The sequence below is a fragment of the Salmo salar genome, chromosome 25 (assembly GCF_965601325.2).
Source record: "Salmo salar chromosome 25, fSalSal1, whole genome shotgun sequence".
Taxonomy (NCBI): Eukaryota; Metazoa; Chordata; class Actinopteri; order Salmoniformes; family Salmonidae; genus Salmo; species Salmo salar.
The window spans coordinates 14680001-14704531 of record NC_138315.1 but is presented as its reverse complement, the minus strand read 5'-3'; the positions used below and the strand labels follow the sequence as shown (position 1 = coordinate 14704531).

General features: G+C 39.5%; 1 protein-coding gene across 2 annotated transcripts in view; it reads left to right on the top strand.

Annotated features, from left to right (window-relative positions):
- Positions 1-8955: 8955 nt before the first annotated feature.
- The window catches only part of LOC106586199 (cysteine/serine-rich nuclear protein 3), a 31747-nt gene continuing 16171 nt past the window's right edge, over positions 8956-24531 (top strand). Inside the window, exons 1-2 of one of the 2 annotated variants that reach the window (XM_014173204.3) lie at positions 8956-9030; positions 10001-10044. The gene's annotated coding sequence lies outside the window, so the exon portion shown is untranslated. Of the gene's footprint in view, positions 9206-10000; positions 10045-24531 lie in introns of both variants that reach the window. The other variant, XM_014173200.3, reaches the window with a different exon arrangement.

The window sequence follows — 24531 nt, the reverse complement described above, 5'->3', positions numbered from 1 at the left end:
CTCACCTCAATTAGATCCGTGGCCAAGTTTTGAAATATAATTCAAAAATGATATTGACAGATTTCTGGGAGGAGGATTACTACTTAGCATGATTAAAATGACAAATCCAATATTCCAATCTGACTCACATATTGTGATTCAAATGGTTTACCCTCTTACTTTACTCTGTCACACCACAGGAGATATAGAGCCATTAAAAAAAGATTTTGCGAATTAGTATCACTTCTTTTGCTCGATGTCTGACATGACTTGTAATAGGAAGATTGCACAGAGGTTGATAAAATATTTGGGTGGATATTCTACCTGAGCAGGCACATCATTCAAATGTAATGTCAGGTATGGCCTTCCCCGCAAGTCATTATGTGGAACAGGAACAGGACAGACATATGGCTAATCTGCCTACCCACACTTACACCCTCAGGTCTCTGTAAAATAATCACCCGTGACTTCACCCTCATCTACCAGAAGTTTGTCCATCTCTTAACTTTACCACAACATGATGCCTAGCTGCCCTGAGGAGCAGTATAAAGATAATGGTGAGGCTAGGAACGAGACCATAACAGACAAATGTGTTAAATCCAGCTAAACGAGACACCTAAAAAAGGATGCAGTCACACAGAGAAAACAAGTGACGTGTGGGCTGAGAGATGACAAATGTCCCAATGTAACCATGTACCCAACTCGGCTTCAAAGACCTGTGACGGAACATATCTTAAGGTGTGAAATACACAGCAAACACAGCGGCTGTCAAACAGACAGCAGGACATGTTAGGATGAGCACAACGTCCACATTGATGGTAACAGAACATATATTTAGCCTGTGCTTGTCCTATGACACACAGTCAAGCCTGACACCCAATCTCAGACCCTCAAAGCCACGACGGAAACTCAAAAAAACTGTCTAAAAATAACTGTCTCGAGTGAAAAAAGAGCCATGACACAAGCAGAGATCATCTGTTCATCCGTTAAACATATTTTACCCATGGGAATGTGTGCAAAGCTGTCACCAAGGCTACTTTGGCTACTTTGAAGAATCTCAAACAAATCAAAATATATTTTCTATTTAACACTTTTTTGGTTACTACATGATTCCATATGTATTGTTTCATAGTTTTGATGTCTTCGCTATTATTCTACAATGTAGAAAATAGTAAAAAATAAAAAAATAAATAAAAATGGAATTAGTAGGTGTGTCCAAACTTCTGACTGATACTGTAGCTGTGTGTCTCGTTGGAGTGTTGCCTGAAATGACTGCGTATGTATAGGTACAGTACATGAAGCAACATGTTCTCAGGAGGCCATGACGACATGGGTATGATACTTACTGTATCTGACAAAACCAAAAGGCTCTGTGCACTGCAGCCAGAGACTCACGAGGCCATCTCAGACAGAAATAACATGAGACTGATATGTAACATTAAAATGCCTGTCAAATCCTGCTATGATAAACATATTGACACAGGGCGACATTTTTTTTACAGATATTTGGTATTGGCAAAAGATTGGCAAACGTATTGACAAACAACCAGTACATCAACTGCCACAGAACCTGTCTGTCACATTGTGACATCATTTGCAAGAGCTCAATTTAAGCAGTCTTTCAAGAAGGGGGCCCAAACCTCAAAGAGCCAGTCCATGATATATAATAGAAAAGGTTGAAGAACACAGGATTTGCTGGTGTCTAGACTCTTGGCTGCCACTCTGTGGTAGAGTCAAGTCATTACACTATACTGAAGCCCGCCTGCAACGCATTGCAGAGAGCCTATACAAAATTCTCAACGATGAACCGAACATAACATAACATAATCACACAACACCTGACAGTGTTCAGCTATGGTAGGGATCGTTCAGTCATGTTCAAGCACAAATCTTTTACGTGCACTGCCATACAGCTGCTAGCTAGACAATGGAGAGCCTGCCGTGGATCACACGGCTGTCATTTACTCACTAATGTCCTGTCACTCTGATCCATCAGCCATACACAGGGCTGACAAGCAACAAGATTGGCTTCCATTAGCAGAATAAGAAGCTAGTAATCATGCATGTCTTGCTATAGGACTGCCTTTCCAACTAAAATATATTCATATTAGTGTAAGAAGTCCACCTGCTTATTGTCTCTTGCACAGTATAACCATCCAATAAAACAAATCTGAAACATTAGAGAAACATTCATTAACCGATTGACTTGGCTAAGGCTTTGTTGTATTTAATGTAAAAACAATGAGGTCTATTGCCCTGCATTGTGTTAACAGCCGTAGCCTATATTACGTTACAAAGTCCAGCCGTGACTTTGTCAGGGGGAGGTACACAAATGACAGTGATGAAGAACATACTGACAATTTGATTGGCTTTTGAATCCCCTAATCTACAGAATTAAATGTCATGAGTTCAGTCACAATGCCACAACTTCCTCGAGTATAATTACCATCAGCGTGATACATGCTCATTATTTATATCAGGTCACCTTGTTGCAAACAAGACCACAGCAATAATCTGATTCAGGATGAAAGTGAATTAAACAATCCCCACAGACAGAGGGGGACAAGATGGTGGCAGTAAAGAAAATGACAAGAGGGCATGTGTCATTAAAACTCATTATTTATAATACAGGGAAGGTCAAAACTCAAGCAAATTAGACACAGACAGAAGTGACAGACATTCATCCCAGACATATCAACCAGGTCACTCCTGGATAGAGAGAGTGTGTGAATGCAGTGGGCATTCTTATCGGTGGTCACCGTGAGCCTTGCCATCTCACACAGTACGAGGATTGGCTTTTTCCTACAGAGGAGCAAAACTTGGTGCACGTTTTGGTCAGGGCAACATTAGACTAGCAATTAGGGTTGCTGTTAGGTCTGTCCTAATCCTGCTCTTCTATCCCAGAGTAAGACAAATCAAGACAAGTCTAGTCCTCTCATAGCCACACGCTCACAATCCACAAAGTTAGTCAAAGCCTGACCTAAACATTCCCTTCCCCTCAGTAGCCCCCATATCACACCGTGCTATCAGATAATAGTAATGAGAGTTAAGGGTCACCCAATTCTGGAAGAAAGTGGATGTCATGTTTAGTGTTTTTAAATGGTCATATTACTATCAAGACGGTGAGTCCTCCATAGATCCCTATTCTTATACATTTTAACGGAATCAAATGTCTTTGACTTGCAGGAATATTTGGAGGCGGCTTATGGTAGAAAAATAAATAAATGATTGGGCAACAGCCGTGGTGGACATTCCTGTAGTCAGCATGCCAACTGAACGCTCCCTCAAAACTTGAGACATCTGTGGCATTGTGTTGTGTGACAAAACTCCACATTTTAAAGTGGCCTTTTATTGTCCCCCAGCACAAGATGCACCTGTGGAATGATCATTCTGTTTAATCAGTCTTGATATGCCACACCTGTCAGGTGGATGGATTATCTTGGCAAATGATAAATACTCACTAACAGATATGTAAAGAAATGTGTGCACAACATTTTAGAGAAATAAGCTTTTTGTGCGTAACATTTCTGGGATCTTTTATTTCAGCCCATGAAACATGGGACCAACACTTTACATGTTGCATTTATATTTTTGTTCAGCGTATATCGTAAGAGTAGCACCCAAGGATTTCAGACTGCTTGAATTGCTTCTAACATGACAGAAAGCACATGATTCTAACAAGGTATTATATCAGGATGCGGGGAAGGGAAGAAAATCCCCTAAATCAATGAACCAAAGACACAGCCTGCCACTGGTTAGACACCAAGAGCATGTTGCCTAATCATCACAAATAGACTACAGTGGAATCATAATCATATAAATGAGTGAGAAAAATCTAGGCGGATGGGTCCTCAGTTACCTTGGATCATCTCATAGTTGTCATCATAAACCCCACAGAGACGCGGAGTGCGTTTGGCTGTTTATCTCCTCACTCACTGAAACTGTTTTCAGTTTTTAACATTATCCAAACCTACTTGTGATGCGAAGGTGAAACAGTCCTTGAATGTTGAACGAAGATTTTGTGCGGTAATGTACTACTCGTGTACTTAAAACGGCACCCAGGCCATGTTTTGTTGAGGTAACGTCATCACTTGCTCAGGTTTGGACACTATCCCTAGTGCTTTTATGTCGAGCACTTATTATTGTAAAAGGTGGGATGGATGAAACATGAAAGAGGATATCATGTTTGCTGGTGTATAGCCTCTGCCGAGTCCCCAACATCCGGATGTTCCGTTTTTCAGCTGAAATGGAAAGAAAACTTCTGATTTTGAATACACTCCTTCTTAACTCCTCCTCCACATCCACTGGATTGGTTGAACAGTGCAGAAGAGAACCTCCCCTGACAGTTTTTTTTCTTCTAGTCAAGACCAGTTTGCAGGGGATCTAGTTTCAGGCATTGCTTTTATGCCTACTACATTAGGTTAGCTATAATGATGGCTTATAGAACAAAAAAGAGATGGACTGTATCACTCGGCAACAGTAGGCCTGCTGCTTTTATGCATATAAATTACACACTTCCAGAAATGTTTATGGTATCACAGAAAGAAATGGTGCACTTGTATTGAGACAAATTCATTCAGAACTCCACTTTGTCTCTATTTATTTTATGAGTGCATTTCAATTTAGACCTGCTCTAGAGACACACAATCCATACAGCATATCTCAAGTTACATAAAGCTTTTTTACAAAATGATCCAAATGCCATATCTCCATCGACATAAATTGAATAAATAAAAATACAAGTATTTTGATAACATGAGAGAACAACATACTCACAGTTTACTGTGCTGAGGGATTCTTCAGTCTTACCTCTGAAATGCTGAACCTCCCTTATCTTGTTGTTGACTTGGAGTTCTCCCTTAACCGGTCTATTATAGGTAGTAGTGATGTGGGGGAAAAAACTATACAGTTACATTTCGGGATATTACTTTTGACGATATATTGTATAGTTGTGATAGTATTTTTGCACTAGTTGGCAGTACCTGCACCAAAACAAACTATCCTGTGCCTCTGCAGCAGACATATGGTGAGCAATATGTTTGGAACATCGAATCGCAATAAAATCACAATATCGAATCGCAATACATATAGAATCGTGAGAATTGCAATACATATCATATCGGCACTGAAGTATCATGATAATATCGTATCATGAGGTCCCTGGCAATTCCCAGCCCTAATAGGCAGTGGCCACTTGTGGTTTGGAGAGAGACGAAAGCATTTGTGGTCGGGGCTCCTCTCACTTATGCAGGTTGATACGCAGGTTGATTGAATTTCCATTGTTGGGAAACTGTATCGGTCTGGTCCAGGTACACAGACTAAATGTATGGGGAGGGAAGACACAGGTCAGTACACTCCACAGGGTTCCACTTTCTAGAAAGTCTGAGAGGTCTCTTTCAACAGACAGAGGTAACTGACTGGCTTTGAACAGAAGACCTCTGAAGAGCACACACACACAGACACACACACTGACACTCTACTGTGTTCAACACTCATTTTTACACCACATTTCATACTTCAATGTTAAAGTTTCAACTTGACCATACTGTAACTCTCAGCATGACTTTAAAACCCAAACTTTGAAATGTTCCCTAAGCGTAGACATCGCTTGCTGTGACAGAAAAGAGGTTTCATCCTAATGCACGACCATGACATATGTCTCCAAAATACAACGGTGATGGAAGGACACCAGATATCCTCAGTTCACTTGAGATGATTGCATAATTCAGGACAGGCCAGAGCAGGGTGTCACATTGAGCTGGATCTTCAATCTATTCAGAATACACACCACGGAGGCAGCTAGACCAAAGACAATTAAGATACTACTACACACGGCATTAACAGGCAAATACAGACTTTTCACCATTAGTCAGAATAGCACAGCTGTCATTATTGTCTCAAACTTTGAAATGAATGAAGTCAATAATGAGCACATTGTTTCTCATAGAATATAAACACGTTGGTTATAATTATACGATTTTGTAATGTGCCAGGGGCTAATAAGCACTACAGAGGAAATAGTTCAGATAAATTGTAATGGAGATGCCAAAACAAATAGCCACCCTGAGTAAAACAAGGATGAGGGAATTACAAAACATAACATGAATTTAAAACATTTAGTTCACTTCATTAATCTAAGTAGTAGAGTAAATCGTTTTTTTTTTCTGGTAGTACTAATAAAACACAATATTATATAATGGCAGATCTTCACACAAGTCATGCTATAGTCACTGCAATGTATCACAAAAAGTATTTTTAACAATTGTTGCAGACTCGCTTGAGTGCCAATGTAAATGAGCTATGGGAGCTATGGAGGCTGAATGATTAGATGTTTGTTTATTTGGTTTGTTTATTTGGTGTGTGTGTGGGGGGGGGGGGCTCTTTTAGCCCAATGACAATGCTGGGAGAATGCAGTTACAGTAATAACCCAATCCTCTTCTACAATATAATCTACTACCCAGACACTGTTTCATCTGTGTCAGAGAATTACACATTACATCTTAGTAGTGTGATGACACTGGTTCCCTTATGGTTTCCCCTCATTTAAACCATTTATGACTACAGTATTCATCCAATTGAAACAATGAACTCACATAATGTAATAATTTAGTTCATAATACACAAATAGTCCAAACCAATTGGATGTTAACTGGTAATTTACAGTGAATGATACGTGTAATCTCTATTCAGGCCTCTTGTAGATGAATTGCTCTTTTATACAATAGTACAGGAAACAGTAGTGAAAATGTAATTATTCCCCAGGTCGTTGCTGTAAATGAGAATGTGTAAAATAAGGAAAACATTTCAAAAATAATGATCACCGCATAATGAATGAGTACCATAACATATTGAGTATTTCTACACATCCCTGCTGTAAGTGAACTACTAGCATCATCTACTGTTCTTTCAGAGAAGCACATCCCCCACCCAGGTACCATGGTGTTAGAGAGAGCATTGTGTACATAGAACTTGGGTGTCTACTTAGAATGAAATACATAGGCTACTGCACACGTGTACCGTCTTTGACTTAGGATCACAAAGAAGTCGGTCTTCCGAGTCCCTTCCATAGGCCTGGATGGAACTGATCGATAGAGGGTGTGCAATACTGTGGTAAACATTTCTCACACGTTTTGAGAAAGTAATGTATCTTTATATAGTATCCACTAGATGGCAGTGTACTTCAGCAATCTGCAACAGTCAGAAACTTAAGTCAAGGCAGATCTTGGTGGTAAACATGAGGCTATGGTTTTGATAATTTCCCAAATACTTAACATAGTGTACACACACAATTTTGGTGTAGACTATAGAAACATTTCTTTCTAGGTCTATGTAATTTATACTAATAGGGGAGAGTCCGATAAGTTGAGCCAAACAGATAAGTTGTAGCCCCTTTGTTTCTCGGAAACCATACACAAAATTAATTTGACCAAATATGTAGGAAGAGGCCATCATTTTATGGAGTCTGTGAAGGACGAAACCATATAGAAAAAGTGGTAAACAAGATAGGTCCAAAAAACGATTTTTACCAACTCAAATGAATGTTTTGTGTTAGAGGTTTCATGACGCTTGTATCTAAACCAAAGTAGATAATTGGTCAATACATCAGTTGGGGTCTCTAAAAGCTTCAATATGAGGTCCTAAACCTAGCATGAAAGTGCATCCTTGTAGCTGTGTGGGCTAATATAGTCAAAATGTTTGCCTTGGGGTAAGTTGAGCCAATGGTGAGTTTAGCTAATTGAAGTGCTTTCTTCCCAGGGGTAATGCAAGGCATTATCACTGGGATATGAGGTAACAATAGGGGCTGGCCTATGCTAAAAGTGATTAAAAAACAGTGTTTGTTAGGTGTTAATATGCAGAAATCTCTCCCCCATTTTCCTAAAATTCTAATAGTTCAGCTAATTTCAGTTTGACAAAACAATCAATATATAGTGTTGAGAATCATTGTACCATTTAAACCTCTGTGAAATGTATTTTCAATAACCAAAAATATTGTATTTTCTGCTGTTTTAAGATGGTGTACAAAACCCAAAAGTAAAAGCAAAAACTAAAGTTAAGAACAGGAAGCATAGAAATAGTGCACATAAAACATATCTTCCGCTTCTTAGACTTGCTTTCAATGGGAATGACAGATCTATAACTCACATTTCTATGTGAATTTGGTGAGGTCGCCCCAAAAGTTACATAGTGCAGATTTAAAAGATGCTTAAAATTATTAAAAGACAAACGCGATTGGGATTGTGTTGAATTGTGTTTGGGAAATACAGATAGACAAGGTAGTGGTAATATTTCATTAAGTACAGAAATTTGTAGGTGGCTTAACTTACCCTGTCCCGAGGCTAAACTTACCCCATACCGGGGTAAATTGTGCCAAGAGACCACTTTTTTGGGGGACAAGCGATGTTTCCAAACGTGTAATGTTTACATTATTCCAGGGATACACAACATCCTGAAATATACAGATATCTTTGTTAGAAAAAATACTATATTTCCCTTGACAGAGTGATTCTGAATGTAAAAAATAGCTCAATTTACCCCACTCTCCCCTAAAATGTTTTGTCAATAACATAATACATTGAGCATTAAAACAGATAAGATGGTAGTGACTATATTCATAGGTTATTTATGAATACTTTCAATTGAAATTAAATGAAGTAGGAGAACAACGCCATGTGATTATTTTTAATTGTCATTTATACACTAATCTCGTTCCCAGACACTTCCGTGGGACGAGGTTATGCATACACCAAGTTCGACACCGTTGACTTTAAAAGATACAATTGTATCCAAGCTGAGTGTATAAACGCCATATTGCGGTTGGCTATAGTTGCTAGTATTGATGCACATTGTCTTCCCAGCTTTGCCTACAGTAGGCAAAACCGTGTACAAAGGTTTGAGAGGACGATTCCTGATTCCTTAAACCATGTGAAATGATTGGTTAAGGGAAGTCACGTTGCTGATGTATCTGTCAGACCGATGCTGCACCATTGTTCCAAGAGAAACCGGAAGAACTGCCTATGAATGTGCACTGTGGATGCGACACGACTGTGCCAGGTAGGCAAATCTTAATTAGTGTGCACCTAAAAAAAAGCTTTTTTTTATGAATGGCGTGAATGACATTCTCTCAACAACAAAAAAACGTATAATTTAGATGCTTAATTAGGCTACTCAGAGAGAGGGACGTCATTGAACAAGCAGGCGTTGCAAAGGCTGAAACATGAAATGAATGGTAAGTGCCGCAACTTGAACGTCATTATCCTTATCAATCTGGCATAGAGTTAAATCATGTCATGTGTTTGGTTACAGTTTTCATTGACGGTATGATCTGTGTATATATTGGGGCATATCATTTAATATTGTGTGTGTGTGTGTGTGTGTGTGTGTGTGTGTGTGTGTGTGTGTGTGTGTGTGTGTGTGTGTGTGTATATTTAAATGCATGCCTGTGTGTGTTATTAGTATCTGTACATACACATGTGAACCCAAGTAGCTAAAATGCTCCCATGCAGAGCAGTGAGATTTGGGAGAGGGAGAGGCTCCTGAAGAACATGCATCTGTGTCAGGCATAGTGCACACTCTACTCCTGCCTCCACTGGGAGATCTCCCTCTCTCTCTCTTACTGAGAGGGTTAGTGCAGAAAGAGCACTGCCAATCGGCTATTACCATGATTTTAATCAACATACATTTTCAATATATATTTTCCTAGAACAGAGCTTGCTGGCTTGATAAGAGACATTTTCCATGTTTAACTGAACCATTTATCATTTACAGTAGTTATTTTTAATGTTGCTGTGACTATTCAAAGGAATAATGAAAAACATAATTTCCAACGGGTCAATCTTTACAGACCTTCCCAGTGAAAAAGTATATTCTCTGTTACCTGTATCACTTCGAGTTCATTGGTGGTTATATTTTATAGTCACGTTCAACCTGATTTTATGTAGCACCCTGGTTGCTACACTGCCTCTGGAAATAATAGTTGACTCTAGGCTCATTTACATCTAAATTCATTTATTTTCTTCCACAGAATAGAGACAATTTGCTACAGCATACCTACATCTTTTATTTAAGGTAAGACTAGCTAAGTATATTGTCTCTCTCTTTTATACTGTCTAACATGTCATGTGTTTCTGTGGAATGCAGAAATGTGATGCCACCTGCCTTTGGTAGAATTTGTTGGCTCTGAGAATCAATTAAAAGCTTGCACAGCTGCTGCAGTTTTGCTACAAAATATCTCAACAAGCTATCTTAAGATTTGATCTTGATATTCAGAGAGACAACTGTGTTACAGTGTCTACTCAACACAGGCTGGTTATGAAATAGAAACAACTCTATAGTAGTCAGGAATTGTTAGACAAGGCACAGCTTCTGGTATATTAAATGTATACAAACACATTGTAACATCTATGATATGTGCATATTGGCTGTTATTCAGTCATGATCATTATGAGATTATAATAAGACATTAGGTACTCAATACATGCTGCAATGTGTTAGAATCTACAGTGCATGAAATAGTTTCCCAATGGCTTTTGATGCGCGGGAAACACCCAGTGGCTTACATTATAGGGCCTTGTTGATAATGGCTGAAAAGGTAGTCCTTGATGGTGGATGTGCCTTTTATTTTCTTCAACAGACACAATACAGGCTTCACCAAGCAGTTGTATACATCAGTATGATGAGTGCCATTTTAGAAGACCAAAAAAATTTGTGCTTTTTGAGGTCGGTTCGGTTTCAGTTAGATTATTAAAAAATATTCTTTATTTTTTAATTTCAGTTTTGATTATTTGTTTGGCTTATTAACCATACTTTATTTACATTACTTTACTAAAATATTTCAGTTGTTGTGTATATTACATTCGTTTTATTTGGTGACTTTATTATTTCATTCCAGGTCATCATCTCATCTCTATAGAGCTGCTGCCTATGCTGACAAAATCACTATTTTATTAGTTCTTCAAAGTAAATAAGGCATACTTTTATGACTGCTGAATACCAACCATCAATCACTTAGATCATGTATTTTCAGGTAGAGATACCTCACGAAGCAATTGCTCTCTATCCCTCTCAATTGCGCGTTCTTCTCCCTTCTCTCCATCTCCTTGCCCACACAGACCGGACAAGTAGGAATCCAATGGATTATGGGCATTGTAGTCAATTACCACATTTTCTACTCTAAACTATGTAGAATATTGGCCTGTTGGAAACTATAACTCATACATCGCCCTGTTCGGCTTGAGCTGATTTATCTCTAGAGAAACTGTGCATTGAGCTCAGAAAAAAAAAGCTAAATAGAATTTCAATATTTTAATCGACGTCGGTCAATTAGTTGTTTAAAAAACGAAAAATAGCATTAGATTTTAGGTAATAATTGCAAGGCTGATTATTCAATGCCTTATCAAAATGGGTTAGATAGCAAAGGTCATGTAATTGGATGTCAGCATTGGCAGCAGCTGGGAAGACGCGCTGCGCCAGTAAAGCAGTGAACTGGGTTTGAATATGGCAACGTGCCTCATTATCCAGCACTACCCTCTTTGTTGTCCCTCAACCATCCTCTTTTGTCAAACAGGAAGGAGCCACTGAGACAGCTCTGTGCAGCACACACACACACACACACACACAAACACACACATTCCAGCAAAGCGATTGCTATCTGTGAGGCAAGAGTGGAGCTCCTTCTCTTACCTTGGCTGTGAATTTTGTCCTCCCTGATCCATCTGTTTCTATATCCAATCGGTCAGCAATATAATTGAATTAGTACATGTGACATAGTTAAGGGACATTGAAACATTCACTAAATGTATTTACTGGGTGCTAGGCTGGATCATTAATCTGGTACATTGAATCTGCCATGTGTTGCGATTACATATTGTAGCACAGATGGCTTGGGCTCTGTCACATTGAATGGGGTCCATTAAAGATTCACAGGGAAGGTGGCACGGCTTTTAAAGATAACAGTACAGAGTAGAATCTCCCTGCATGACTCCAGCGCGGGTGAGTAGTCTTCACACGGAGGTTCACATTCAGAGCCAAATCAATTTGGCATCCTTTTATGTGGAAATGACAGGGATTCATGCTTGGCTTTAAAGTTGACCTGCAACTCCATTCATAGTGACTTGTAAAACAGGCAAAAAGGTCAAGCTAGAAGATTGTTTTGGGTAGGGGGTAGCTTGTGCTTTAGATCACCGGTTCACATCTTGTTTATCAGTTGGAATGTTCTGTCCTGTAGGAAGCGTGTCTGTAGGCTGAACAGGACATTGTCTGTTTATTGTTCAGGGAACAAAATCACAAAGAAACAATTACACTTTTTTTGAATCTATCTTGGAGAAACAATGATTTGATTTTTCTCACCTGAAGGCTTTAATGTCTCAACAAAATGTAACACCCCTCTTGAAAATGGAAGACCATGTCAATCCATTCTATCGACTGAATATGTATTCCAGTATTGAATTTAGTCAAACAGCACAAATATCAACTCATATAAACAGAATAATTGTTTCACTCTCAGAAGGAATGTTGGTTTCTAATCTCAATGTCTATGATGTGACTAGTCCTTGAGAGTCTTTGGTCTGGCTCTGTGCAGGCTAGCGAGGTTGTTCAGGGTTTGGCTGGCTCCCATGAGATGTTGCCATGACATCAATGTGGAAAGTGCTTTCTCTCTCCTGCTTACTATAGGTTGACTTGAAATGGGTTTTTTTTTCTCCATTTTATTTAGATGAGCTTAAAGTGATGGTTGTATTTCTAAGGTAAGGGAGAGGGGGATACCTAGTCAGTTGTACAACGGAATGTATTCAACTGAAATGTGTCTTCCGCATTTAACCCAACCCCTCTGAATCAGAGAGGTGCGGGGGGGCTGCCTTAATCGTCGACATCCACGTCTTCGGCGCCCGGGGAACAGTGGGTTAACTGGCATGCTCAGGGGCAGAACGACAGATTTTTACCTTGTCAGCTCGGGGATTCGATCCAGCAACCTTTCGGTTACTGGCCCAGCCTATGTCTTGCAGTTTATTTTGTGTCACTGGAAATAAATGACTTGGATCTGACTTGAACAGTTAGTTACTGGAACCCAGCCCACATAAACATATTGCCCTGGAATCCTGCATTTTAGTACTGTTAATAACTCTGAATGTGATAGATACAGTACCATAATTATGCTAACTATAACCTATAACCATAATTATGCGATCTCATTTGATGTACTCTCATTGGTAATGGGCCTGCATACTTATCAAGACATGTTTTCATTTGGAAGTGAATTTTTATCAATTTGTTTTGATTCCAAGGAAAATAAAGAGCACCTCTTTTCCTATTCCTATGAGTTTGGGATGTCACATTTCTCTGAATAAATTCTCAACAAATGATTTCCAGCATGCAGTTAAGCTGCTCATTATGCCTCCCATCACTATGGCAACCAGTTTTAATGTGGGGGGAAAACTCTTTGGTAAATTGACTACCATTGTGGTAAATGTTTTTATTTTGTCAGAGCATTAGTCAGAAATGTTGTCATGCTGTCAAATTAATATATATATTTTTTTTTACAGTAAATGTGTGAATCACAGAGGGTTGATTTAGTATAACCACGTAATTAAAACAATCATTATATTTATGTGAGTATAACCATATGATCATAATTTTGCATCCCCCTGCATTAAACATCATGGACTGTATTAGATTTTCATTTACAGTAGATATTCTAGTGACAAAGAAAATCATGTGAGTAAAATGATGATGTTTTGTATATGGATAACTGAGTTTGTCTGGTGGTGATGACTCTATTTCTATCACTGAGACGGCTTGCAGGAGTCCGTATCCATTAGGATGAAGTTAGTTAATTAGGCTAAATTTAGCCTCTGAAAATGTGAGAGCTGCATATCGTTTTTAGCCTACAAAGGCTATGTTTTCATTTGGTCTATTTAGATTATTTATAGTACAAACAAAACATATCTTCAAGTTAAAATCTCTATTTCTTGCACTCTCATTTGAGATGAATATAATTACATTTGCACTGTCTACCTACAACTACAGTATAACCTGCTTCATGAATTTTCCCAAATAACAGAGCTAATGTTTTACATGTGGAAATGCTTGAAGATCTCAACAGATACTACCTATATATAAATCATAAGGATGTCTGCCTAACATGGACCAACACCACCTTGGCTCCCTCCGCTTGTATGAGAGATGAAAGCATCTATGTCTCTGTGAGGTGCCTTGGCAGTTCTGTCTTTGCCAGAGCTAGAGCCTATGCAAACTTTTAGGTAGCATGGGAAAATGCACCGATAAATAAAATATGCTTTTATGAATAATTTGGCTGAGGATTGTGATTGACAACTAGGGTGAAAGTACCTGATTATGCCTCCACAGTGCATGACTGGAATTACACCAACAAGTTTAGCTGTATGTGCATCATTCGGTTGGTTGACTAATTATGGCAGACAAAAGGGATTGATATACAGTGAACACCTTCCTAATATTGACCATTGGACCATTCTTGATACATGCAGGAAATTGTTTGAGTGTGAAAAACCCAGCAGCGTTGCAGTTCTTGTCACAAACCGTTGCGCCTGGCACTTACCACTGTACCATACCCTGTTCAAAGCACTTCAATATTTTGTCTTTCCCATTCACCCTCTGAATGGCACACATACACAATTCATGTCTCAATTGTCTCGAGGCTTAAAAATCCTTCTTTAACCTGTAACCCTTCATCTACCCTTCATCTACACTGATTGAAGTGGATTTAACAAGTGACATCAATGAGGGATCATAGCTTTCACCTGGATTCACCTGTCATGGAAAGAGCAGCTGTTCTTATTGTTTTGTATACTCAGTGTATGTTGTCGGACTAATGTCAGATGAATTCATGTGCTGCTTCTTGCAAGCATCAACTCCACACAAAAGTATCAGCTTTTGCCTTTTAGTAATACTGTAACATTTTATAAATACATGTTTAAAAGAGGAAACGTAAATAATAAAATGACCTGCTTTTTTTTATACACAAACTGCCTTTGAAAATAATCAAACGATAACCAACCATATTGGGTGCATACAACATAATGTTCTTTTATTTACCCATCATTGAATTGTAATGACAACATCCCGCTTAGCAACTCTGAACTCATATTATTTGGAGTTGTATGTCGATACATTATCGATGTTATGAAATGGAACAGAGCAGCCCAGTTTGATATAATATCACCCTAAACATCCTAATGCTTGGCATTAGCCTCTATCTCACTTATCCCTGGACCTGCATTGATAAAAGACAGCACTGGCTTTTCCTCTATTGTTCTGTGAGGGAGGAGGAGATAGATCAATGGTCCCTGTGCTAGCTGCAGCAGGCAGGCGAGCTCCCTCCATGTACAGCAGTGGGCTGGTCTGACTCCCTCCTTTCCTTTCATGTGTGTGGAGCAGTCTACAGCCTCGGGCAACTGCAAGTTAACAAATGTACAGAGCGCATTTCGAAAGTCTGATTTGCATAAATCTGTAGATGTGCTACATTTCCTTAAATGGATTCCTTTGTGTTTAATTGGTGCATGGTTCCTTGTGCATGTGACTTTCCAATTATCTGGGACTCTTTGTTGTTCTCCTTTCAATTTCATTTGACCATAATCTGATCATGGATAAGTAAAGATGTAGATTATATTATTGTGTTATTGGTGCCTCAGAAACGTTGAGTGTTTGAATATAAATATGCCCTCTCCACCTAAGAGGCCGTATTTGAATTATTTCATAGTTAGTATGCAATGCATATAATTCGATTTTGTGTGCGGACTGATATACCGAAAGCGTGGGACTATAAGGTTCTATCTGCAAAAGATGATTCTGAGATAATTGGCTTTAAAGTTCCGAACCCTCATTGATTTGAATGGTGTCAACAATTTTTTATCTTGTATTCTTTTGAACTTAACAACATGAATTTGGGTATTTAGAGTACTATATAGAGGAGAAAATTGAACAGAACAAGGCTATGTCAATAACTCAATTTTGACAAAATTACCTTGAGCATTCTGTTATTCCTGAACCCATGATTATGAGAGAGAGAGCGAGTCCTCTCTGACCCCCTCACCAAATATATTCCTCTGTGGCCTTTTCATGTATAATGTATTTTTAAACAGTGCCATTGAATGTGAAATCCATCAGCGTTGTGTTTATGTTCCCTCCGCCACATGCCCGGTTGCAGGAATCCTCCGTCGACATCATCTGTAGATCTATAATCATCCAGGCCACAGCTTCTCCTCAGGGAGCCCAGCTGAGACCCTGCCTGCCTCTAAAGGTTGCTGTTTATGGCCGTGTCTCACACCAGTGATTTATGAGGTTAAGCCCAACCTCGGACTGCTAACATGGCAGAAGATCTTTAGTGGTTTAGGGTTCCTCTTCTTCACTGTGGAATCTCATTGTATGGCTTTAATAGCCCTAGTCGCCCAGACAGTCTGGCTGTTGGCACATAGCTGAATCTCCCACTAGACAAAAATCAGCCTAGCCATCTGGGTTGCGTGGATGTTTGCACAGTGCTGTATGATGACAATTAAAACACTAGCACTTTGGAATGAGATGCCATATTGAGTGTTAGCTAAGACTGGCGAGGTCCTCTCCCCAGGCTTCAGAGAGAGAGAGAGAGAGACAGGAATATGTCCCAAATTACGCCCTATTTCCTATGGGCCCTCGTCAAAAGTAGTGCACTATGTAAGGAATAGGGTGTCATTTGGAACGTAGGCTGTGGTGTCTAAAGTCGATTTCCTTGTCTCTAGCTTCACAATATCAGAAATACACTGCCCACTCCCTGCACCAATGTCCATTATCAAACTGGTCTCAGAGCATTTCATATTATTCTGTACGTAAATCCGAGGCATGTTGAGTTTCGTATGGTATGTATTCATTTGTGGATGTCCATCACCCATTTCATATGATATGTTTAGCATTACAATTCGTATTATATGTTACGAATTTGCTAAACGTACAATATGTTTTGAATTTGCTAAACGTATGATATGTTACGAATTCTAGCTAGGTGGCTAACGTTAGCTAGCTCACTAACATTAGCGAGGCTAGGGGTTAGTGTTAAGTTTAGTAGTTAGGGTAAATGGTTAAGGTTAGGGGAAGGGTTAGCTAAACGCGTTACGGTTAGGGTTAGGGGAAGGGTTAGCTAACATGCTAAGTAGTTGCAAAGTAGCTAAAAAGTAGCAAGTAGTTGAAAAGTTGCTAATTAGCTAAAATGATAAACGTTGTCTGTGATGAGATTCAACTTGCAACCTTTGGACTGCTAGACATTTGCGTTATACGCCTACCCATCCACCCCAACCAACCACCTTCCTTTCGTTTTTGCCTTACATAACCATCTGTCTTATGTAACCATACCAAATGTAACATATCATACTAAATTGAGTGTCACATATTTACAGTGGGGCAAAAAAGTATTTAGTCAGCCACCAATTGTGCAAGTTCTCCCACTTAAAAAGATGAGAGAGGCCTGTAATTTTCATCATAGGTACACGTCAACTATGACAGACAAAATGAGAAAAAAAATCCAGAAAATCACATTGGAGGATTTTTTATGAATTTATTTGCAAATTATGGTGGAAAATAAGTATTTGGTCACCTACAAACAAGCAAGATATCTGGCTCTCACAGACCTGTAACTTCTTCTTTAAGAGGCTCCTCTGTCCTCCACTCGTTACCTGTATTAATGGCACCTGTTTGAACTTGTTATCAGTATAAAAGACACCTGTCCACAACCTCAAACAGTCACACTCTAAACTCCACAATGGCCAAGACCAAAGAACTGTCAAAAGACACCAGAAACAAAATTGTAGACCTGCACCAGGCTGGGAAGACTGAATCTGCAATAGGTAAGCAGCTTGGTTTGAAGAAATCAACTGTGGGAGCAATTATTAGGAAATGGAAGACATACAAGACCACTGATAATCTCCCTCAATCTGGGGCTCCACGCAAGATCTCACCCCGTGGGGTCAAAATGATCACAAGAACGGTGAGCAAAAATCCCAGAACCACACGGGGGGTCCTAGTGAATGACCTGCAGAGAGCTGGGACCAAAGTAACAAAGCCTACCATCAGTAACACACTACGCCGCCAGGGACTCAAATCCTGCAGTGCCAGACGTGTCCCCCTGCTTAAGCCAGTACATGTCCAGGCCTGTCTGAAGTTTGCTAGAGAGCATTTGGATGATCCAGAAGAGGATTGGGAGAATGTCATATGGTCAGATGAAACCAAAATATAACTTTTTGGTAAAAACTCAACTCGTCGTGTTTGGAGGACAAGGAATGCTGAGTTGCATCCAAAGAACACCATACCTACTGTGAAGCATGGGGGTGGAAACATCATGCTTTGGGGCTGTTTTTCTGCAAAGGGACCAGGACGACAGATCCGTGTAAAGGAAAGAATGAATGGGGCCATGTATCGTGAGATTTTGAGTGAAAATCTCCTTCCATCAGCAAGGGCATTGAAGATGAAACATGGCTGGGTCTTTCAGCATGACAATGATCCCAAACACACCACCCGGGCAACGAAGGAGTGGCTTCGTAAGAAGCATTTCAAGGTCCTGGAGTGGCCTAGCCAGTCTCCAGATCTCAACCCCATAGAAAATCTTTGGAGGGAGTTGAAAGTCCGTGTTGCCCAGCGACAGCCCCAAAACATCACTGCTCTAGAGGAGATCTGCATGGAGGAATGGGCCAAAATACCAGCAACAGTGTGTGAAAACCTTGTGAAGACTTACAGAAAACGTTTGACCTGTGTCATTGCCAACAAAGGGTATATAACAAAGTATTGAGATAAACTTTTGTTATTGACCAAATACTTCTTTTCCACCATAATTTGCAAATAAATTCATTAAAAATCCTACAATGTGATTTTCTGGAAAAAATGTTTTTCTCATTTTGTCTGTCATAGTTGAAGTGTACCTATGATGAAAATTACAGGCCTCTCTCATCTTTTTAAGTGGGAGAACTTGCACAATTGGTGGCTGACTAAATACTTTTTGCCCCACTGTATGTACAGAATAATACAACATACTCTGAGACCAGGTTGCTCCTATTGTATTTGTATTTATTAGGGATCCCCATTAGCTGCTGCCAAGTCAGCAGCTACTCTTCCTGGGGTCCAGCAACATTAAGCCAGTTATATACAATTTAAAATATTACATGATATTACATTTCACAACACATTAAGTGCGTTCCCTCAGGCCACTACTCTACGATCCAATATCTACTATACGAAATCCATGTGTAGGTGTGTGAAGAGTGTATGTCTTATCCGTGTATGTTTGTGTCTGTGCCTGTGTGTTTCTCTTCACAGTCCCTGCTGTTCCATAAGGTGTATTTTTATCTGTTTTTAAAATCTGATTCTACTACTTACATCAGTTACCTGATGTGGAATAGAGTTCCTTGTAGCCATGGCTCTTTGTAGTACTGTGCGCCTCACAGTCCGTTATTAATCAGTCCGTGATTGTGAAGAGACCTTTGGTTGCAAGTCTTGTGGGGTATGCATGGGTGTCCGACCTGTGTGCTAGTAGTTTAAACAGACACTTCGGTGCGTTCAGCATGTCAACACTTCTTACAAAAACAAGTAGTGATGAAGTCAATCTCTCCTCCACTTTGAGCCATGAGCGATTGACATGCATATTATTAATGTTAGCTCTCCGTGTACATTTAAGGGCCAGCCGTGCTGCCCTGTTCTGAGCCAATTGTAATTTTCCGAGGTCCCTCTTTGTGGCACCTGACCACACGACTGAACAGTAGTCCAGGTGCGACAAAACTAGAGCCTGTAGGACTTGCCTTGTTGCTAGTGTTGTTAAAAAGTCAGAGCACCGATTGTTAGCTACTGTTGTATCAACATGTTTGGACCATGACAGTTTACAATCCAGGGCTACTCCAAGCAGTTTAGTCACCTCAATTTGCTCAATATCCACATTATTTATTACAAGTTTTAGTTGAGGTTTAGGGTTTAGTGAATGATTTGTCCCAAATACAATGCTTTTAGTTTTTGAAATATGTAGGACTAACTTATTCCTTGCCACCCATTCTGAAACTAACTGCAGCTCTTTGTTAAGTCTTGCAGGGATTTCACTCGCTGTAGCAGCTGACATGTATAGTGTTGAGTCATCCGCATACATAGACACACTGGCTTTACTCAAGGCCATTGGCATGTCATTAGTAAAGATTTAAAAAAGTAAGAGGCCTAGACAGCTGCCCTGGGGAATTCCTGATTCTACCTGGATTATGTTGGAGATGCTTCCATTAAAGAACACCCTCTGTGTTCTGTTAGACAGGTAACTCTTTATCCACAATATAGCAGGGGGTGTAAAGCCACAACACATGCGTTTTTCCATCAGCAGATTGTGATTGATAATGTCAAAAGCCACGTTGAAGTCTAACAAAACAGCTCCCACAATCTTTTTATCATCAATTTCTCTCAGCCAATCATTGGTCATTTGTGTAAGTGCCGTGCTTGTTGAATGTCCTTCCCTACAAGCGTGCTGAAAGTCTGTTGTAAATTTCTTTTACAGTAAAATGGCATTGTATCTGGTCAAACACAATTTTTCCCAAAAGTTTACTAAGGGTCGGCGGCTGATTGGTCGGCAGGCCGGTAAAGGGGCTTTACTATTCTTGGGTAGCGGAATTACTTTTGCTTCCCTCCAGGCCTGAGGGCACACACTTTCTAGTAGACTTAGATTAAAGATATGACAAATAGGAGTGGCAATATCGTCCGCTAATATCCTCAGTAATATTCCCAGTTGTCAGACCCTGGTGACTTGTCATTGCTGTTAGACAGCAATAATTTTTTCACCTCTTCCACACTCACTTTACGGAATTCAAAATGCAATGCTTGTCTTTCATAATTTCTTAATTTATACTTGGATGTGTAGTGTCAGCGTTTGTTGCTGGTATGTCATGACTAAGTTTGCTAATGAAAAAATCATTCAAGTAATTGGCAAAATCAGTGGATTTTGTGATGAATGAGCCATCTGATTCAATGAATGATGAAGTGAGTTTGCCCAAAAATTCATTTAAGGTATGCCAAAGGTTTTTACTATCATTTGCTATCATTTATCTTTGTTTCATAGTATAGTTTCTTCTCTTTTTATTCAGTTTAGTCACATGATTTCTCAATTTTCAGTACGTTTGCAAATCAGTTGTGCAGCCAGACTTATTTGCCATTCCTTTTTCCTCATCCTTCTCAATCATACCATTTTTTAATTCCTCATCAATCCACAGGGATTTAACCATTTTTACACTCATTTTCTTAATGGGTGCATGCTTAAGTGTAACTGGAATAAGCAATTGCATAAAAGTGCAGCGTCTGGTTGCTACTCATTACACACCACAGACCCAAAAATATTATTTACATCAACAACATAGGAATCACTACAAAACTTATTGTATGACCTCTTCTACACTATATTAGGCCCAGCCTTTGGAACTTTGGTTTTCATAGATATGGCTACTATATTGTGATCACTACATCTGATGGATTTTGGATACTGCTTTAAAGAAAATTGCTGCAGCATTAGTAAAGATTTGATTGATACATGTTGATGATTTAATTCCTGTGCTGTTTGTAACTACCCTGGTAGGTTGACTGATAACCTGAACCAGTTTGAAGCTTTTTCTTGAGTGGGCAGCTTGATGAAAGCCAGTCGATATTTAAATCACCTATGCAACAGCATCACCACTACTACACTGTCGAGGGATCTAGAGAGGCTGTGCATATGATTTTCAATAGAGTCAAACCTGAAATATGGGCTCCTGCTAATGCTTCTTCAGCCCTTGATTAGTTTAAAACGATCAGCAAGAAGACGCAGAAACTCAAGGTGGAGATGTGCATGAAGGCTTTAAAAACGATGTGCAGGATAAAACATATTAATCAGATACAATCCCAGTCACAGCTCAGCCGATCCACACAATGTCGGCTTTAACATTTAAGATAATTACACAGGAATGCCTATTTGACCCTGTGTTTATGATGAACAACAGGTATGTGTTTATGGAGGAAATATGACCCTAGGACAGTATAATTAGTTTTTCACCAATGCATGAGATACAGTAAATATGTTAGGGGATATTTATTTCAAAATGTTTCTTCAATTATATTTCCTATTTTCTGGTATCATGTCTTGACTGAGCATTCTGGGTCAGACATGTCATTAGCATATGACCTCAATACAACAGCACAGCTTGGGCACAGATTATTAAAATATATGTTTTTGTATGTTTATTTTCATGCCTGCTGTCACAAACTTGCTTCATCAAAATCAAAACGCCTCTTGCATATCAGACAATATAGGTCAATAGCCGTGGTGCAATGGTAGTGTTTATAACAAAATGCCATCTCTCTAGCTTATGTTTAGCATTTCCATGTAATATAGCTGCATAAAGTATGTGATACCCATAAGAGAAGGACACAACAGAATACAGATAAGGTACTGCATTCCATTTAGAAAATTATGGATATTTAGTTAAAGAAGTAAGGGGAAAATAGTACGGAGCTAAAGTATACTGAATAAAAATATAAACGCAACATGCAACAGTTTCTAAGCTTTGACTGTTCTACATTTCATATTAGGAAATCAGTCAATTTAAATAAATTCATTAGGCCTTAATATATGGATTTGACATGACTGTGCAGGGGTGTAGCCATAGGTGGGCCTTGGAGGGCATAGGCCCACCCAGTGGGGATCCAGGCCCAGCCAATAAGAATACGTTTTTCCCCACAAAAGGGCTTTATTACAGACATCTTGGTAAATGAGAAATGCTCACTAAGAGGGATGTAAAACAAAATGTGCACCAAATTTGAGGGAAATAAGCTTTTTGTGTGTATGGAAAATTTCAGAGATTTTTTATTTCAGCTCATGAAACATGGGACCAACACTTTACATGTTGCATTTATATTTTTGTTCAGTGTACAGTGCATTCGGAAAGTATTCAGACCCCTTGACTTTTTCCACATTTTGTTACATTACAACCTTATTCTGAAACTGATGAGGAGGAAAAAACTATTTAATCAATCTACACACAATACCCCATAATGACAACGCAAAAAAAGGTTTTAAAAAAAGAAAGTATTCAGACCCTTTACTCAGTACTTTGTTGAAGCATCTTTGGCAGTGATTACAGCCTTGAGTCTTCTTGGGTATGATGCTACAAGCTTGGCACACCTGCATTTGGGGAGTTTCTCTCATTCTTCTCTGCAGATCCTCTCAAGCACTTTCAGGTTGGATGGGGAGCGTCACTGCACAGCTATTTTCATGTCTCTCCAGAGATGTTCAATCGGTTTCAAGTCCTGGCGCTTGCTGGGTCACTCAAGGACATTCAGAACCTTGTCCCCAAGCCACTTCAGCGTTGTCTTGGGTTTGTGCTTAAGGTCATTGTCCTGTTGGACGGTGAACCTTCGCCCCAGTCTGAGGTCCTGAGTGCTCTGGACTAGGTTTTCATCAACGATCTCTCTGTACCTTGTGCCGTTCATCTTTCCCTCGATCCTGACTAGTCCCTGCCGCTGAAAAACATTCGCACAGCATGATGCTGCCGCCTCCATGCTTCACCGTAGGGATGGTGCCAGGTTTCCTCCAGACGTGATGCTTGGCATTCAGGCCAAAGAGTTCAATCTTGGTTTTATCATACCAAAGAATCTTGTTTCTCATGGTCTAAAAGTCTTTAAGTGCCTTTTGGCAAACTCCAAACGGGCTGTCATGTGCCTTTTACTGAGTAGTGGTTTATGTCTGGCCACTCTACCATTAAAGCCTGATTGGTGGAGTGCTGCAGAGATGGTTGTCCTTCTGGAAGGTTCTCCCATCTCCACAGAGGAACTCTAGAGCTCTGTCAGAGTGACCATCGGGTTCTTGGTCACCTCCCTGACCAAGGCCCTTCTCCCCCGATTGCTCAGTTCGGTCAGGCAGCCAGCTCTAGGAAGGTCTTGGTGGTTCCAAACTACTTCCATTTAAGAATGAGGAAGCCACTCTATTCTTGGGGACCTTCAATGCTGCAGAAATGTTTTGTTACCCTTCCCCCGATCTGTGCCTCCACACAATCCTGTCTCAGAGCTCTATGGACAATCCTTTCGACCTCGTGGCTTGTTTTTTGCTCTGACATGTACTGTCAACTGTGGGATCTTACCAAATCATGTCCAATCAATTGAATTTACCACAGGTGGACTCCAATCAAGTTGTAGAAACATCTCAAGGATGATCAATGGAAACAGGATGCACCCGAGCTCAATTTCAAGTCTCATAGCAAAGGGTCTGAATAATTATGTAAATACATTTTTTATTTTTTTATTTATACATTTTTCAAAAAATTTCTAAAAACCTGTTTTCACTTTTTCATTATGGGGTATTGTGTGTAGATTGATGAAAACATTTAGTTTTAATCCATTTTAGAATAAGGCTGTAACGTAACAAAATGTGGAAAAAGTCAAGGGGTCTGAATACTTTCTGAATGCACTGTATATTCTCACTAGATTTTTATGCTGTGTGCTATTTATCATTCATAAATGTATTTTTTTATTTTGACAAGTCACCAACTAACTATGCCTAACCTACTGTCATTG